The following is a 6,161-nucleotide window of genomic DNA, read 5'->3' on the forward strand; positions in this document are numbered from 1 at the left end:
GACTCTCAAGAGTCTTCTCCAACACCACAGTTCAAAAGCATCAACTCTTCAGTGCTCACCTTTCTTCACAGTCCAACTCTCACATCCATACATGACCAGAGGAAAAACCATAGCCTTGACTAGATGGACCTTTGTTGGCAAAGTAATGTCTCTGCTTTTGAATATGCTATCTAGGTTGGTCATAACTTTTCTTCCAAGGAGTAAGCGTCTTTTAATTTCATGGCTGCAATCACCATCTGCAGTGATTTTGGAGCCCCCCAAAATAAAATCTGACACTGTTTCCACTGTTTCCCCATCTATTTCCCATGAAGTGACAGGACCAGATGCCATGATCTTCGTTTTCTGAATGTTGAGCTTTAAACCAAGTTTTTCACTCTCCTCTTTCACTTTCATCAAGAGGCTTTTTAGTCCCTCTTCACTTTCTGCCTGAGCTTCCCTGGTGGCTCAGATGGTAAAGCGTCTGCCTGCAATATGAGAGACCCGGGTACGATCCCTGGGTTGGGAAGATTTCCTGGAGAAGGAAATGGCAACCCACTCCAGAATTCTTGCCTGGAGAATCCCACGGACAGAGGAGCATGGTAGGCTATAGTCCGTGGGGTCACAAAGAGTCGGACAAGACTGAGCAACTTCACTTCACTTCACTTTCTGCCATAAAGATGGTGTCATCTGCATATCTGAGGTTATTGATATTTCTCCCAGCTGGTCTTAGTTAATAACAAAAAGTAGCTATCAGTTAATAAGTAGTTGCTGTGTGCCAGGAACTATTCTTAGCTTTTAACAGGGGGTAAAGCATTTGATGGGCTTCCTTAGTGGCTCAATGGTAAAGAATCTGCCTGCCAATGCAGGAGATGTGGGTTTGATCCCACGGTTAGGAAGGTCCCCTGGAGAAAGAAATGGCAACCCACTCCAATATTCTTGTCTGGGAAATCCCTGGTGGGTTATAGTCCATGGGATTGTAAAACGTCAGACCCGACTTAGTGACTAAACAACAACGAAAATATTTGATTCTTATAATGATGCTATGAGTGCATGCTAAGTCGCTTCAGTCATGTCTGACTCTTTGCAACCCTATGGACTATAGCTCATCAGGCTCCTTTCCTTTGTTCATGGGATACTCCAGGCAAGAGCAATAGAGTGGGTTACTATTCCCTCCCCCAGCCCAGGGATCAAACCCATGTCTCCTGCATTGCAGGCGGATTCTTTACCACCAAGCCACCAGGGAAACCCAATGATGCTATGATATACGTACAAATATTATTTACAGTTTATAAAGTGAAGGAGCAAGTACAAAGACGTCATTTCTACTTTTGAAGGAAATCTCTCCTGATTTATCTTATATGATCTAATTGTTTTCTTCATGAAACTTCAACAGTTTTTCTGCCACTTTGTTTATTTAATCCTATAGAGTAGTTCTCAGTATTGGAGAAGGTAATGGCACCCCACTTCAGTACTATTGCCTGGAAAATCCCATGGATGGAGGAGCCTGGTAGGCTGCAGTCCATGGGGTCGCTAAGAGTCGGACACAAGTGAGCGACTTCACTTTCACTTTTCACTTTCATGCATTGGAGAAGGAAATGGCAACCCACTCCATTGTTCTTGCCTGGAGAATCCCTGGGATGGGGGAGCCTGGTGGGCTTCTGTCTATGGGGTTGCACAGAGTTGAACACGACTGAAGTGACTTAGCAGCAGCAGCAGCAGCAGTACTCAGTATACTTGTCTGAATCAGGATGCTGGTCTATGAGATTCTTAAGAGCAAAAGCCAAATCTTAATAATCTTTTTATCCATCATGTTACTTCTTGTTCGGCAGAAGCTTAAGAGCTGTTTCTTACATTAGCTTGAAGTGACCCTTTAGCCCTCGAAGTCCTAAGTCCTAGGTTAGCTGTTGAGAGTGTCCCAGGACTCAAGATTTACTGGGCATAGAAGGGGTTTGTTTTCTTTAGTTGCTAAGTCGTTTCTGACTCTTTGGGACTCCATAGATTGTAGCACACTAGGCTTCTCTGTCCATGGGATTTCCCAGGCGAAAATACTGGAGTCGGTTGCCATTTCCTCCTCTAGGGGATCTTCTAGACCCAGGGATCAAACCTCATCTCTGTCTACTGCATTACAGATGGATTCTTTACCATTGTACCGAGCTAATTTCAACCAACTGTTTGGCTGTGGTTTCTGTATGCTACACATGGGGTTGCAAAGAGTCGAACACAACTGAGTGACTAACACACACTACAAGTATATCTTTTTTTAAATTCACTTATTTATTTTTATGGATTTATAGTTGGTTTACTATGTTGTATTGATTTTCTCTATATAGCAAAGTGACTCAGTTATACATATGTGTATATATATGTTTGTTTTTATATTCTTTTCCATTATGGCTTATCTCAGAATATTGAATATAACTGCCTCTGCTATACAGTAAGACCTTGGTTATTCATTCTGTATGGAACAGTTTGATTTGCTAACCCCATCTGCTAGTCTATCCCTCTTCCGCCTTCCTTCTTCCTTGGCAACCAGAAGTCTGTTGTTTGTGTCTGTGAGCCTGTTTCTATTTTGTAAGTAGGTTCCTTTGAGTTATAGTTTAGAGTCCACATGTATGTGGTACCACATGGTATTCTTCTTTCTCTTTCTGACCTACTTCACTTGGTGTGATGATCTCTATCTCCATCCGTGTTCCTGTTGTGCGCTTGTGCCTGGCTGCTCACTCATATCCAATGCTTTGTGACACTTTGGACTGTAGCCCACCAGGCTCCTCTGTCTGTGGTATCTTTCAAGCAAGAACACTGGAGTGGGTTGCCACCTGCCTTCTCCAGGGGATCTTCCTGACCCAGGGATTGAACTCCTGTCTCCAAAAGTGAAAGTGTTAGTCACTCAGTCACATTCAACTCTTTGTGACCCCATGAACTGTGTAGTTCAACCAGGCTCCTCTGTCCATAGATTTCTCCAGGCAAAAATAATGGAGTGGGTTCAGTTCAGTTCAGTTCAGTTCAGTTCAGCAGTCAGTCGTGTCTGACTCTTTACGACCCCATGAATTGCAGCATGCCAAGCCTCCTTGTCCATCACCAACTCCCGGAGTTCATTCAGACTCACGTCTATTGAGTCGGTGATGCCATCCAGCCATCTCATCCTCTGTCGTCCCCTTCTCCTCCTGCCCCCAATCCCTCCCAGCATCAGAGTCTTTTCCAATGAGTCAACTCTTCACATGAGGTGGCCAAAGTATTGGAGTTTCAGCTTTAGCATCATTCCCTCCAAAGAACACCCAGGACTGATCTCCTTTAGAATGGACTGGTTGGATCTCCTTGCAGTCCAAGGGACTCTCAAGAGTCTTCTCCAACACCACAGTTCAAAAGCATCAATTCTTCAGTGCTCAGCTTTCTTCACAGTCCAACTCTCACATCCATACATGACCACTGGAAAACCTATAGCCTTGACTAGATGGACCTTTGTTGGCAAAGTAATGTCTCTGCTTTTGAATATGCTATCTAGGTTGGTCATAACTTCCCTTCCAAGGAGTAAGCGTCTTTTAATTTAATGTCTGCAATCACCATCTACAGTGATTTTGGAGCCCCAAAAAACAAAGTCTGAAACTGTTTCTGCTGGTTCCCCATCTATTTCCCATGAAGTGATGGGACCAGATGCCATGATCTTCATTTTCTGAATGTTGAGCTTTAAACCAAGTTTTTCACTCTCCTCTTTCACTTTCATCAAGAGGCTTTTTAGTTCCTCTTCACGTTCTGCCATAAGGGTGGTGTCATCTGCATATCTCAGGTGATTGATATTTCTCCTGGCAATCTTGATCAAAGGATTAATCCAGGAAGAAGATATAACAATTATAAGTGGCTCAGAGGTTAAAGCATCTGCCTGGAATGCAGGAGACTTGGGTTAGATACCTGGGTTGGGAAGATCCCTTGGAGAAGGAAATGGCAACCCACTCCAATACTCTTGCCTGGAGAATCCCATGGAGGGAGGAGCCTGGTAGGCTACTAGTCCATGGGGCCGCAAAGAGTCGGACACGACTGGGCGACTTCACTCACTTCACTTCACAACATAGGAGCACAGCAATATGTAAGACAAATGCTAACAAGCATGAAAGGGGAAATTAACAATAACACAATAATAGTGGGAGACTTTAATACCCCACTCGCACCTATGGACAGATCAACTAAACAGAAAATTAACAAAGAAATGCAAACTTTAAATGATACAATAGACCAGTTAGACCTAATTGATATCTATAGGACATTTCACCCCAAAACAATGAATTTCACCTTTTTCTCAAGTGCTCACGGAATCTTCTCCAGGATAGATCACATCTGGGCCATAAATCTAGCCTTGATAAATTAAAAAAAATTGAAATCATTCCAAGCATCTTTTCTGACCATAATGCATTAAGATTAGATCTCAATTACAAGAGAAAAACTATTAAAAATCCCAACATATGGAGGCTGAACAACACGCTTCTGAATAGCCAACAAATCACAGAATAAATCAAAAAAGAAATCAAAATATGCATAGAAACAAATGAAAATGAAAACACAAGTATATATTTGATAAATGAAGAGAATTTCAGGGAAGTGTTTGGAGTCTAATATCATACTTTAATGGCCACAATGGAAATTGTCCATAAATTACAGACTGAGGCTTTACAAATGTCCAGAAATCTGCTCACTTTCCCCAGCTTATAAAATGCAGAGTCAAGGTTTGAATTCAGATCTTTCAAAACTACTTCTGCTTTTCACAGTTGTTACACTCGATTTTTAAAGGATTATGGTACTGAAACCCAGCCCTGAGCTCACTGACAAATAAAGAATTGGTATTCCCAGAGCTCTGTCTTCTATTTTTTTTAACAGTTCTTTACTCAGAATATATCTGAACCAGGTTCCTGCTTTCTTTAGTCCTTGGCTTTGTCAATGTGCAAAGACATTTAAAATTAATTAAATTGATTCTTATCTTCAAACTGCTCCTGGATAATGCGTTGGTAGTTGCCAAAGAAGCCTCCCCAAAGGCACGTTAATGGTACATTAGCCTTCCATTGTCCTTTTTTTTTTTTTGGGTCTCATATTCTAGGCCTTCCATTTCCAAGAACAATAATTATGACTCTTTTTATCATGACATAAAAGGAAGCGAAATGTTCCATCCTCCCAGAGAGACGGAATCCCCATCAGGCTTTAGTGACAACGGTACAGGCTTTGCTCTCTGTCTGAGAGCTTTTCTGAGACAATGGTGAGACTTTGGTTCTTGGATGTATTGAATTCACAGTCTCATGTTGTGACTGTTAGGATGGTATCTTCCACAGTGATTGATGGGAGTCTGGGTTACTGCAGATATGCAAAATGAAAGGCAAATGACAAATCCTGAAAAGTTCGTGAACACAAGTTTATTTTATTTCGTGCCAAAGTGCCTACATGTTATTATGCAGAAAAATAAAATCTATTGTATGCCTTAATTTGAAAGGTTTCTTCATTATAAACATCCTCAGGATATTGCAGAACTATTTTGGTATTCCGTGTTACCTTGTTTAGTTCTTCCACTGTAAAATAAGACTAGGACCCTTCACTGAGGCAAGAGATAAATGGTCTGGTGGCTAGGATTCCTGGTTTTCATTTAAGCTTCCCTCATTCAATTCCTGGACAGGAAAATAAGATTTCACTTCATGCCACCACTCATTGCTCCCTCACTGAGATTATTATGTGATAAAGCGGAAACATCAAAGCATGGTGACTTAAGGACATTTCTTTCCAAAATCAAGATGGTGGCAGTCCAACTTTTTATTTCATTTTTTGAAATATAATTGATTTATAATATTGTGTTAGCTTTAGGTGTACAGAAAAGTGATTCAGTTATTGATCTCAGATTATATTTCATTATAGGTTATTATAAGATATTCCCAGTGCTATACTGTAAACCCTTTTTTCTTATCTATTTTATGTATAGGAATTTTATCTATTTGCTTCCCAGGGGATGCTAGTGGAAAAGAATCTGCCTGACAATGCAGGAGATGCAAGAGACATGAGTTCAGTCTGTGGGGCAGGAAGATTCTCTGGAGAAGGAAATGGCAACCCACTCCAGTAATCTTACCTAGAAAATTCCTTGGACAGAGGACCCTGGCGGGCTAAAGTCCATGGGGTTGCAAAGAATTGGACACTATTGAGTGACTAAGAATAAT

This window comes from Ovis canadensis, chromosome 3 (genome assembly GCF_042477335.2).
Source record: "Ovis canadensis isolate MfBH-ARS-UI-01 breed Bighorn chromosome 3, ARS-UI_OviCan_v2, whole genome shotgun sequence".
In the NCBI taxonomy this organism is placed as follows: Eukaryota; Metazoa; Chordata; class Mammalia; order Artiodactyla; family Bovidae; genus Ovis; species Ovis canadensis.